Source organism: Oncorhynchus nerka, linkage group LG18, assembly GCF_034236695.1.
Source record: "Oncorhynchus nerka isolate Pitt River linkage group LG18, Oner_Uvic_2.0, whole genome shotgun sequence".
Taxonomy (NCBI): domain Eukaryota; kingdom Metazoa; phylum Chordata; class Actinopteri; order Salmoniformes; family Salmonidae; genus Oncorhynchus; species Oncorhynchus nerka.
In genome coordinates this window covers 25,149,408-25,163,352 of record NC_088413.1, presented here as the reverse complement: position 1 = coordinate 25,163,352, position 13,945 = coordinate 25,149,408, and the positions used below count along the sequence as shown (strand labels likewise).

At 51.7% G+C, this 13,945-nt stretch overlaps 1 protein-coding gene across 1 annotated transcript in view; it reads left to right on the top strand.

Moving 5' to 3' along the window:
- The window catches only part of zgc:154142 (uncharacterized protein LOC555481 homolog), a 58,378-nt gene that overhangs the window by 33,261 nt on the left and 11,172 nt on the right, over positions 1 to 13,945 (top strand). The window lies entirely within an intron of this gene.

The window sequence follows — 13,945 nt, the reverse complement described above, 5'->3', positions numbered from 1 at the left end:
ACCTAACCCTTACCCAGCCTGTTCCCACTGAGGCCCCTATACAGCCCAACCCCTGGGACAACATCACTAGGTAGGTACCTAACCCTTACCCAGCCTGTTCCCACTGAGGCCCCTATACAGCCTAACCCCTGGGACAACATCACTGTAGGTAGGTACCTAACCCTTACCCAGCCTGTTCCCACTGAGGCCCCTATACAGCCCAACCCCTGGGACAACATCACTGTAGGTAGGTACCTAACCCTTACCCAGCCTGTTCCCACTGAGGCCCCTATACAGCCCAAACCTTAGGACAACATCACTGTAGGTAGGTACCTAACCCTTACCCAGCCTGTTCCCACTGAGGCCCCTATACAGCCCAAACCTTAGGACAACATCACTGTAGGTAGGTACCTAACCCTTACCCAGCCTGTTCCCACTGAGGCCCCTATACAGCCCAAACCTTAGGACAACATCACTGTAGGTAGGTACCTAACCCTTACCCAGCCTGTTCCCACTGAGGCCCCTATACAGCCTAACCCCTGGGACAACATCACTGTAGGTAGGTACCTAACCCTTACCCAGCCTGTTCCCACTGAGGCCCCTATACAGCCCAAACCTTAGGACAACATCACTGTAGGTAGGTACCTAACCCTTACCCAGCCTGTTCCCACTGAGGCCCCTATACAGCCCAAACCTTAGGACAACATCACTGTAGGTAGGTACCTAACCCTTACCCAGCCTGTTCCCACTGAGGCCCCTATACAGCCCAAACCTTAGGACAACATCACTGTAGGTAGGTACCTAACCCTTACCCAGCCTGTTCCCACTGAGGCCCCTATACAGCCTAACCCCTGGGACAACATCACTGTAGGTAGGTACCTAACCCTTACCCAGCCTGTTCCCACTGAGGCCCCTATACAGCCCAACCCCTGGGACAACATCACTGTAGGTAGGTACCTAACCCTTACCCAGCCTGTTCCCACTGAGGCCCCTATACAGCCCAACCCCTGGGACAACATCACTGTAGGTAGGTACCTAACCCTTACCCAGCCTGTTCCCACTGAGGCCCCTATACAGCCCAACCCCTGGGACAACATCACTGTAGGTAGGTACCTAACCCTTACCCAGCCTGTTCCCACTGAGGCCCCTATACAGCCCAAACCCTGGGACAACATCACTGTAGGTAGGTACCTAACCCTTACCCAGCCTGTTCCCACTGAGGCCCCTATACAGCCCAACCCCTGGGACAACATCACTGTAGGTAGGTACCTAACCCTTACCCAGCCTGTTCCCACTGAGGCCCCTATACAGCCCAACCCCTGGGACAACATCACTGTAGGTAGGTACCTAACCCTTACCCAGCCTGTTCCCACTGAGGCCCCTATACAGCCCAAACCTTAGGACAACATCACTGTAGGTAGGTACCTAACCCTTACCCAGCCTGTTCCCACTGAGGCCCCTATACAGCCCAAACCTTAGGACAACATCACTGTAGGTAGGTACCTAACCCTTACCCAGCCTGTTCCCACTGAGGCCCCTATACAGCCCAAACCTTAGGACAACATCACTGTAGGTAGGTACCTAACCCTTACCCAGCCTGTTCCCACTGAGGCCCCTATACAGCCCAACCCCTGGGACAACATCACTGTAGGTAGGTACCTAACCCTTACCCAGCCTGTTCCCACTGAGGCCCCTATACAGCCCAAACCTTAGGACAACATCACTGTAGGTAGGTACCTAACCCTTACCCAGCCTGTTCCCACTGAGGCCCTATACAGCCCAAACCTTAGGACAACATCACTGTAGGTAGGTACCTAACCCTTACCCAGCCTGTTCCCACTGAGGCCCCTATACAGCCCAAACCTTAGGACAACATCACTGTAGGTAGGTACCTAACCCTTACCCAGCCTGTTCCCACTGAGGCCCCTATACAGCCTAACCCCTGGGACAACATCACTATAGGTAGGTACCTAACCCTTACCCAGCCTGTTCCCACTGAGGCCCCTATACAGCCCAACCCCTGGGACAACATCACTGTAGGTAGGTACCTAACCCTTACCCAGCCTGTTCCCACTGAGGCCCCTATACAGCCCAACCCCTGGGACAACATCACTGTAGGTAGGTACCTAACCCTTACCCAGCCTGTTCCCACTGAGGCCCCTATACAGCCCAAACCTTAGGACAACATCACTGTAGATAGGTACCTAACCCTTACCCAGCCTGTTCCCACTGAGGCACCTATACAGCCCAAACCTTAGGACAACATCACTGTGGGTAGGTACCTAACCCTTACCCAGCCTGTTCCCACTGAGGCCCCTATACAGCCCAAACCTTAGGACAACATCACTGTAGATAGGTACCTAACCCTTACCCAGCCTGTTCCCACTGAGGCACCTATACAGCCCAAACCTTAGGACAACATCACTGTGGGTAGGTACCTAACCCTTACCCAGCCTGTTCCCACTGAGGCCCCTATACAGCCCAACCCCTGGGACAACATCACTATAGGTAGGTACCTAACCCTTACCCAGCCTGTTCCCACTGAGGCCCCTATACAGCCCAAACCTTAGGACAACATCACTGTAGGTAGGTACCTAACCCTTACCCAGCCTGTTCCCACTGAGGCCCCTATACAGCCCAACCCTGGGACAACATCACTGTAGGTAGGTACCTAACCCTTACCCAGCCTGTTCCCACTGAGGCACCTATACAGCCCAAACCCTGGGACAACATCACTGTAGGTAGGTACCTAACCCTTACCCAGCCTGTTCCCACTGAGGCCCCTATACAGCCCAAACCTTAGGACAACATCACTGTAGGTAGGTACCTAACCCTTACCCAGCCTGTTCCCACTGAGGCCCCTATACAGCCCAACCCCTGGGACAACATCACTGTAGGTAGGTACCTAACCCTTACCCAGCCTGTTCCCACTGAGGCCCCTATACAGCCCAAACCCTGGGACAACATCACTGTAGGTAGGTACCTAACCCTTACCCAGCCTGTTCCCACTGAGGCCCCTATACAGCCCAACCCCTGGGACAACATCACTGTAGGTAGGTACCTAACCCTTACCCAGCCTGTTCCCACTGAGGCCCCTATACAGCCCAAACCTTAGGACAACATCACTGTAGGTAGGTACCTAACCCTTACCCAGCCTGTTCCCACTGAGGCCCCTATACAGCCCAAACCTTAGGACAACATCACTGTAGGTAGGTACCTAACCCTTACCCAGCCTGTTCCCACTGAGGCCCCTATACAGCCTAACCCCTGGGACAACATCACTGTAGGTAGGTACCTAACCCTTACCCAGCCTGTTCCCACTGAGGCCCCTATACAGCCCAAACCTTAGGACAACATCACTGTAGGTAGGTACCTAACCCTTACCCAGCCTGTTCCCACTGAGGCCCCTATACAGCCCAAACCTTAGGACAACATCACTGTAGGTAGGTACCTAACCCTTACCCAGCCTGTTCCCACTGAGGCCCCTATACAGCCCAACCCCTGGGACAACATCACTGTAGGTAGGTACCTAACCCTTACCCAGCCTGTTCCCACTGAGGCCCCTATACAGCCCAACCCCTGGGACAACATCACTGTAGGTAGGTACCTAACCCTTACCCAGCCTGTTCCCACTGAGGCCCCTATACAGCCCAACCCCTGGGACAACATCACTGTAGGTAGGTACCTAACCCTTACCCAGCCTGTTCCCACTGAGGCCCCTATACAGCCCAAACCCCTGGGACAACATCACTGTAGGTAGGTACCTAACCCTTACCCAGCCTGTTCCCACTGAGGCCCCTATACAGCCCAACCCCTGGGACAACATCACTGTAGGTAGGTACCTAACCCTTACCCAGCCTGTTCCCACTGAGGCCCCTATACAGCCCAACCCCTGGGACAACATCACTGTAGGTAGGTACCTAACCCTTACCCAGCCTGTTCCCACTGAGGCCCCTATACAGCCCAAACCTTAGGACAACATCACTGTAGGTAGGTACCTAACCCTTACCCAGCCTGTTCCCACTGAGGCCCCTATACAGCCCAAACCCTGGGACAACATCACTGTAGGTAGGTACCTAACCCTTACCCAGCCTGTTCCCACTGAGGCCCCTATACAGCCCAAACCTTAGGACAACATCACTGTAGGTAGGTACCTAACCCTTACCCAGCCTGTTCCCACTGAGGCCCCTATACAGCCCAACCCCTGGGACAACATCACTGTAGGTAGGTACCTAACCCTTACCCAGCCTGTTCCCACTGAGGCCCCTATACAGCCCAAACCTTAGGACAACATCACTGTAGGTAGGTACCTAACCCTTACCCAGCCTGTTCCCACTGAGGCCCCTATACAGCCCAAACCTTAGGACAACATCACTGTAGGTAGGTACCTAACCCTTACCCAGCCTGTTCCCACTGAGCCCCTATACAGCCCAACCCCTGGGACAACATCACTGTAGGTAGGTACCTAACCCTTACCCAGCCTGTTCCCACTGAGGCCCCTATACAGCCCAAACCTTAGGGACAACATCACTGTAGGTAGGTACCTAACCCTTACCCAGCCTGTTCCCACTGAGGCCCCTATACAGCCCAAACCTTAGGACAACATCACTGTAGGTAGGTACCTAACCCTTACCCAGCCTGTTCCCACTGAGGCCCCTATACAGCCCAACCCTGGGACAACATCACTGTAGGTAGGTACCTAACCCTTACCCAGCCTGTTCCCACTGAGGCCCCTATACAGCCCAAACCTTAGGACAACATCACTGTAGGTAGGTACCTAACCCTTACCCAGCCTGTTCCCACTGAGGCCCCTATACAGCCCAAACCTTAGGACAACATCACTGTAGGTAGGTACCTAACCCTTACCCAGCCTGTTCCCACTGAGGCCCCTATACAGCCCAACCCCTGGGACAACATCACTGTAGGTAGGTACCTAACCCTTACCCAGCCTGTTCCCACTGAGGCCCCTATACAGCCCAAACCTTAGGACAACATCACTGTAGGTAGGTACCTAACCCTTACCCAGCCTGTTCCCACTGAGGCCCCTATACAGCCCAAACCTTAGGACAACATCACTGTAGGTAGGTACCTAACCCTTACCCAGCCTGTTCCCACTGAGGCCCCTATACAGCCCAAACCTTAGGACAACATCACTGTAGGTAGGTACCTAACCCTTACCCAGCCTGTTCCCACTGAGGCCCCTATACAGCCCAACCCCTGGGACAACATCACTGTAGGTAGGTACCTAACCCTTACCCAGCCTGTTCCCACTGAGGCCCCTATACAGCCCAAACCTTAGGACAACATCACTGTAGGTAGGTACCTAACCCTTACCCAGCCTGTTCCCACTGAGGCCCCTATACAGCCCAAACCTTAGGACAACATCACTGTAGGTAGGTACCTAACCCTTACCCAGCCTGTTCCCACTGAGGCCCCTATACAGCCCAAACCTTAGGACAACATCACTGTAGGTAGGTACCTAACCCTTACCCAGCCTGTTCCCACTGAGGCCCCTATACAGCCCAACCCCTGGGACAACATCACTGTAGGTAGGTACCTAACCCTTACCCAGCCTGTTCCCACTGAGGCCCCTATACAGCCCAAACCTTAGGACAACATCACTGTAGGTAGGGACCTAACCCTTACCCAGCCTGTTCCCACTGAGGCCCCTATACAGCCCAAACCTTAGGACAACATCACTGTAGGTAGGTACCTAACCCTTACCCAGCCTGTTCCCACTGAGGCCCCTATACAGCCCAAACCTTAGGACAACATCACTGTAGGTAGGTACCTAACCCTTACCCAGCCTGTTCCCACTGAGGCCCCTATACAGCCCAAACCCCTGGGACAACATCACTATAGGTAGGTACCTAACCCTTACCCAGCCTGTTCCCACTGAGGCCCCTATACAGCCCAAACCTTAGGACAACATCACTGTAGGTAGGTACCTAACCCTTACCCAGCCTGTTCCCACTGAGGCCCCTATACAGCCCAAACCTTAGGACAACATCACTGTAGGTAGGTACCTAACCCTTACCCAGCCTGTTCCCACTGAGGCCCCTATACAGCCCAAACCTTAGGACAACATCACTGTAGGTAGGTACCTAACCCTTACCCAGCCTGTTCCCACTGAGGCCCCTATACAGCCCAAACCTTAGGACAACATCACTGTAGGTAGGTACCTAACCCTTACCCAGCCTGTTCCCACTGAGGCCCCTATACAGCCCAACCCCTGGGACAACATCACTGTAGGTAGGTACCTAACCCTTACCCAGCCTGTTCCCACTGAGGCCCCTATACAGCCCAACCCCTGGGACAACATCACTGTAGGTAGGTACCTAACCCTTACCCAGCCTGTTCCCACTGAGGCCCCTATACAGCCCAACCCCTGGGACAACATCACTGTAGGTAGGTACCTAACCCTTACCCAGCCTGTTCCCACTGAGGCCCCTATACAGCCCAAACCCTGGGACAACATCACTGTAGGTAGGTACCTAACCCTTACCCAGCCTGTTCCCACTGAGGCCCCTATACAGCCCAAACCTTAGGACAACATCACTGTAGGTAGGTACCTAACCCTTACCCAGCCTGTTCCCACTGAGGCCCCTATACAGCCCAACCCCTGGGACAACATCACTGTAGGTAGGTACCTAACCCTTACCCAGCCTGTTCCCACTGAGGCCCCTATACAGCCCAAACCTTAGGACAACATCACTGTAGGTAGGTACCTAACCCTTACCCAGCCTGTTCCCACTGAGGCCCCTGTACAGCCCAAACCTTAGGACAACATCACTGTAGGTAGGTACCTAACCCTTACCCAGCCTGTTCCCACTGAGGCCCCTATACAGCCCAACCCCTGGGACAACATCACTGTAGGTAGGTACCTAACCCTTACCCAGCCTGTTCCCACTGAGGCCCTATACAGCCCAAACCCCTGGGACAACATCACTGTAGGTAGGTACCTAACCCTTACCCAGCCTGTTCCCACTGAGGCCCCTATACAGCCCAAACCTTAGGACAACATCACTGTAGGTAGGTACCTAACCCTTACCCAGCCTGTTCCCAATGAGGCCCCTATACAGACCCACTCCTGGGACAACATCACTGTAGGTAGGTACCTAATCCTTACCCAGCCTGTTCCCACTGAGCCCCCTATACAGCCCAAACCTCAGGACAACATCACTGTAGGTAGGTACCTAACCCTTACCCAGCCTGTTCCCACTGAGGCCCCTATACAGCCTAACCCCTGGGACAACATCACTATAGGGAGGTACCTAACCCTTACCCAGCCTGTTCCCACTGAGGCCCGTATATAGCCCAACCCCTGGGACAACATCACTATAGGTAGGTACCTAACCCTTACCCAGCCTGTTCCCACTGAGGCCCCTATACAGCCTAACCCCTGGGACAACATCACTATAGGTAGGTACCTAACCCTTACCCAGCCTGTTCCCACTGAGGCCCCTATACAGCCCAAACCTTAGGACAACATCACTGTAGGTAGGTACCTAACCCTTACCCAGCCTGTTCCCACTGAGGCCCCTATACAGCCCAAACCTTAGGACAACATCACTGTAGGTAGGTACCTAACCCTTACCCAGCCTGTTCCCACTGAGGCCCCTATACAGCCTAACCCCTGGGACAACATCACTGTAGGTAGGTACCTAACCCTTACCCAGCCTGTTCCCACTGAGGCCCCTATACAGCCCAACCCTGGGACAACATCACTGTAGGTAGGTACCTAACCCTTACCCAGCCTGTTCCCACTGAGGCCCCTATACAGCCCAACCCCTGGGACAACATCACTGTAGGTAGGTACCTAACCCTTACCCAGCCTGTTCCCACTGAGGCCCCTATACAGCCCAACCCCTGGGACAACATCACTGTAGGTAGGTACCTAACCCTTACCCAGCCTGTTCCCACTGAGGCCCCTATACAGCCCAACCCCTGGGACAACATCACTATAGGTAGGTACCTAACCCTTACCCAGCCTGTTCCCACTGAGGCCCCTATACAGCCCAACCCCTGGGACAACATCACTGTAGGTAGGTACCTAACCCTTACCCAGCCTGTTCCCACTGAGGCCCCTATACAGCCCAAACCTTAGGACAACATCACTGTAGGTAGGTACCTAACCCTTACCCAGCCTGTTCCCACTGAGGCCCCTATACAGCCCAAACCTTAGGACAACATCACTGTAGGTAGGTACCTAACCCTTACCCAGCCTGTTCCCACTGAGGCCCCTATACAGCCCAAACCTTAGGACAACATCACTGTAGGTAGGTACCTAACCCTTACCCAGCCTGTTCCCACTGAGGCCCCTATACAGCCCAAACCTTAGGACAACATCACTGTAGGTAGGTACCTAACCCTTACCCAGCCTGTTCCCACTGAGGCCCCTATACAGCCCAACCCCTGGGACAACATCACTGTAGGTAGGTACCTAACCCTTACCCAGCCTGTTCCCACTGAGGCCCCTATACAGCCCAAACCTTAGGACAACATCACTGTAGGTAGGTACCTAACCCTTACCCAGCCTGTTCCCACTGAGCCCCTATACAGCCCAACCCTGGGACAACATCACTGTAGGTAGGTACCTAACCCTTACCCAGCCTGTTCCCACTGAGCCCCTATACAGCCCAAACCTTGGGACAACATCACTGTAGGTAGGTACCTAACCCTTACCCAGCCTGTTCCCACTGAGGCCCCTATACAGCCCAAACCTTAGGACAACATGACTGTAGGTAGGTACCTAACCCTTACCCAGCCTGTTCCCACTGAGCCCCTATACAGCCTAACCCCTGGGACAACATGACTGTAGGTAGGTACCTAACCCTTACCCAGCCTGTTCCCACTGAGGCCCCTATACAGCCCAAACCTTAGGACAACATCACTGTAAGTAGGTACCTAACCCTTACCCAGCCTGTTCCCACTGAGGCCCCTATACAGCCCAAACCTTAGGACAACATCACTATAGGTAGGTACCTAACCCTTACCCAGCCTGTTCCCACTGAGGCCCCTATACAGCCCAACCCCTGGGACAACATCACTGTAGGTAGGTACCTAACCCTTACCCAGCCTGTTCCCACTGAGGCCCCTATACAGCCCAACCCCTGGGACAACATCACTGTAGGTAGGTACCTAACCCTTACCCAGCCTGTTCCCACTGAGGCCCCTATACAGCCCAACCCCTGGGACAACATCACTGTAGGTAGGTACCTAACCCTTACCCAGCCTGTTCCCACTGAGGCCCCTATACAGCCCAAACCTTAGGACAACATCACTGTAGGTAGGTACCTAACCCTTACCCAGCCTGTTCCCACTGAGGCCCCTATACAGCCCAGACCTTAGGACAACATCACTGTAGGTACCTAACCCTTACCCAGCCTGTTCCCACTGAGCCCCTATACAGCCCAACCCCTGGGACAACATCACTGTAGGTAGGTACCTAACCCTTACCCAGCCTGTTCCCACTGAGCCCCCTATACAGCCCAAACCTTAGGACAACATCACTGTAGGTACCTAACCCTTACCCAGCCTGTTCCCACTGAGGCCCCTATACAGCCCAAACCTTAGGACAACATGACTGTAGGTAGGTACCTAACCCTTACCCAGCCTGTTCCCACTGAGCCCCTATACAGCCTAACCCCTGGGACAACATGACTGTAGGTAGGTACCTAACCCTTACCCAGCCTGTTCCCACTGAGGCCCCTATACAGCCCAAACCTTAGGACAACATCACTGTAAGTAGGTACCTAACCCTTACCCAGCCTGTTCCCACTGAGGCCCCTATACAGCCCAACCCCTGGGACAACATCACTGTAGGTAGGTACCTAACCCTTACCCAGCCTGTTCCCACTGAGGCCCCTATACAGCCCAATCCCTGGGACAACATCACTGTAAGTATGTACAGTGCCTTCGGAAAGTATTCAGATCCCTTTCCGTTTTCAGCATGTTGCTACATTTACAGCCCTATTCTAAAATTGATTGATTAAATGTATTTTTAAAAAAATCCTCACCAATCTATACACAATACCCCATAATAACAAAGTGAAAACAGGTTTTGAGAATTTTTGCAAATGTATAAAATATAGAAATAAACCCTTTGCTATGAGACAAGAAATTGAGCTCAGGTGCATCATGTTTCCATTGATCATCCTTGAGATGTTTCTACAACTTGATTTGGAGTTTACCTGTGGTAAAATCAATTGATTGGACATGATTTGGAAAGGCACACACCTGTCTATATAAGATCCCACAGTTGACAGTGCATGTCAGAGCAAAAACTAAGCCATGAGGTCAAAGGAATTGTCCGTAGAGCGCCGATACAGGTTTGTGTCGAGGCACAGCTCTGGGGAAGGGTCCTAAAACATTTCTGCAGCTTTGAAGTTCCCTAAGAACACAGTGGCCTCATCATTCTTAAATGGATGAAGTTTGGAACCAAATCAAATCAAATGTATTTATATAGCCCTTCGCACATCAGCTGATATCTCAAAGTGCTGTACAGAAACCCAGCCTAAAACCCCAAACAGCAAGCAATGCAGATGTTGAAGCACGGTGGCTAGGAAAAACTCCCTAGAAAGGCCAAAACCTAGGAAGAAACCTAGAGAGGAACCAGGCTATGAGGGGTGGCCAGTCCTCTTCTGGCTGTGCCGGGTGGAAATTATAACAGAACATGGCCAAGATGTTCAAATGTTCATAAATGACCAGCATGGTCAAATAATAGGTCTGGGACAGGTAGCATGTCCGGTGAACAGGTCAGGATTCCATAGCCGCATGCAGAACAGTTGAAACTGGAGCAGCAGCACGGCCAGGTGGACTGGGGACAGCAAGGAGTCATCATGCCAGGTAGTCCTGAGGCATGGTCCTAGGGCTCAGGTCCTCAGAGAGAGAGAAAGAAAGAGAGAATTAGAGAGAGCATACTTAAATTCACAGAGGACACCGGATAAGACAGGAGAAGTACTCCAGATATAACAAACTGACCCTAGCCCCCCGACACATAAACTACTGCAGCATAAATAATGGAGGCTGAGCCAGGAGGGGTCAGGAGACACTGTGGCCCCATCCTATGATACCCCCGGACAGGGCCAAACAGGAAGGATATAACCCCACCCACTTCCAGCCGCACCAATGTGTCGGAGGAAACACCGTGCACCTGGCAACCTTGGTTAGCGCGCACTGCGCCCGGCCCGCCACAGGAGTCGCTGGTGCGCGATGAGACAAGGATATCCCTACCTGCTAACCCCTCCCTAACCCGGATGACGCTAGGCCAATTGTGCATCACCCTACAGACCTCCCGGTCGCGGCCGGTTACGACATAGCCTGGGCGCGAACCCAGAGTCTCTGGTGGCACTGCTGGCTTCTACAGTACAGCGCCCTTAACCACTGCGCTACCCGGGAGGCCCTGTAACCCCACCGACTTTGTCGAAGCACAGCCCCCACACCACTAGAGGGATATCTTCAATCACCAACTTACCCTCCTGAGACAAGGCCGAGTATAGCCCACAAAGATCTCCACCACGGCACAACCCAAGGAGGGGCACCAACCCAGACAGGAAGATCACATCAGTGACTCAACCCACTCAAGTGACGCACCCCTCCTAGGGACGGCATGAAAGAGCACCAGTAAGCCAGTGACTCAGCCCCTATAATAGGGTTAGAGGCAGAGAATCCCAGTCAGCAAGGGCGGTTCGTTGCTCCAGAGCCTTTCCGTTCACCTTCACACTCCTGGGCCAGACTACACTCAATCATATGACCCACTGAAGAGATGAGTCTTCAGTAAAGACTTAAAGGTTGAGACCGAGTCTGCGTCTCTCACATGGGTAGGCAGACCATTCCATAAAAATGGAGCTCTATAGGAGAAAGCTCTGCCTCCAGCTGTTTGCTTAGATATTCTAGGGACAATTAGGAGGCCTGCGTCTTGTGACCGTAGCGTACGTGTAGGTATGTACGGCAGGACCAAATCAGAGAGATAGGTAGGAGCAAGCCCATGTAATGCTTTGTAGGTTAGCAGTAAAACCTTGAAATCAGCCCTTTGCCTTGACAGGAAGCCAGTGTAGGGAGGCTAGCACTGGAGTAATATGATCATATGTTTTGGTTCTAGTCAGGATTCTAGCAGCCGTATTTAGCACTAACTGAAGTTAATTTAGTGCTTTATCTGGGTAGCTGGAAAGTAGAGCATTGCAGTAGTCTAACCTAGAAGTAACAAAAGCATGGATACATTTTTCTGCATCATTTTTGGACAGAAAGTTTCTGATTTTTGCAATGTTACGTAGATGGAAAAAAGCTGTCCTTGAAACAGTCTTGATATGTTCGGCAAAAGAGAGATCAGGGTCCAGAGTAACGCCGAGGTCCTTCACAGTTTTATTTGAGACGACTGTACAACCATTAAGATTAATTGTCAGATTCTTTGTTTCTTGGGACCTAGAACAAGCATCTCTGTTTTGTCCGAGTTTAAAAGTAGAACGTTTGCAGCCATCCACTTCCTTATGTCTGAAACACAGGCTTCTAGCGAGGGCAATTTTGGGGCTTCACCATGTTTCATTGAAATGTGCAGCTGTGTGTCATCCGCATAGCAGTGAAATAACTTTCACTGCTATGCGGATGACACACAGCTGCACATTTGTTAATGTTAACACATTATGTTTTCGAATGACATACCCAAGAGGTAAAATATATAGTGAAAACAATAGTGGTCCAAAAATGGAACCTTGAGGAACACCAAAATTTACAGTCTGACAAATCAATTTACAGTTGATTTGTCAGAGGACAAACCATTCACAGAGACAAACTGATATCTTTCCGACAGATAAGATCTAAACCAGGCCAGAACTTGTCCGTGTAGACCAATTTGGGTTTCCAATCTCTCCAAAAGAATGTGGTGATCGATGGTATCAAAAGCAGCACTAAGGTCTAGGAGCACGAGGACAGATGCAGAGCCTCAGTCTGATGCCATTAAAAGTACTAAAACACTTGAGTGTCTCTCTTAATCCTAGGTCCTGGCAGAGTTGTGCAGACTCAGGACAACTGAGCTTTGAAGGAATACGCAGATTTAAAGAGCAGTCCGTAATTTGCTTTCTACTAATCATGATCTTTTCCTCAAAGAAGTTCATGAATTTATTACTGCTGAAGTGAAAGCCATCCTCACTTCGGGAATACTGCTTTTTAGTTAGCTTTGCGACAGTATCAAAAATACATTTTGGATTATTCTTATTTTCCTCAATTAGGTTGGAAAAATAGGATGATCGAGCAGCAGTAAGGGATACTGCACGGTACTGTCTTTCCAAGCTAGACGGGAGACTTCCAGTTTGGTGTGGCGCCATTTCTGTTCAAATTTTCTGGAAGCTTGCTTCAGAGCTCGGGTATTTTCTTTATACCAGGGAGCTAGTTTCTTATAAGAAATGTTTTTAGTTTTTAGGGGTGCAACTGCATCTAGGGTATTGCGCAAGGTTAAATTGAGTTCCTCAGTTAGGTGGTTAACTGATTTTTGTCCTCTAGGAAGACTCTTCCTAGAACTGGCCGCCCGGCCAAACTGAGCAATCGGGGGAGAAGGGCCTTGGTCAGGGAGGTGACCGAGAAGCCGACTATCATTCTGACTGAGCTACATAGTTCCTCTGTGGAGATGAGAGAAACTTCCAGAAGGGCAACAATCTCTGCAGCACTCCTCCAATCAGGCTTTCATGGTGGAGTGGCCAGACGGAAGCCACTCCTCAGTAAAAGGCACATGACAGCCTGCTTGGAGTTTGCCAAAAGTGACCTAAAGACTCTCAGACCATGAGAAACAAGATTCTCTGGTCTGATGAAACCAAGATTGAACTCTTTGGCCTGAATACCAAACGTCACGTCTAGAGGAAATCTGGCACCATCCTTACGGTGAAGCATGGTGGTGGCAGCATCATGCTGTGGGGATGTTTTTTTAGCGACAGGGACTGGGAGACTAGTCAGGATTTAGGGAAAGATGAATGGA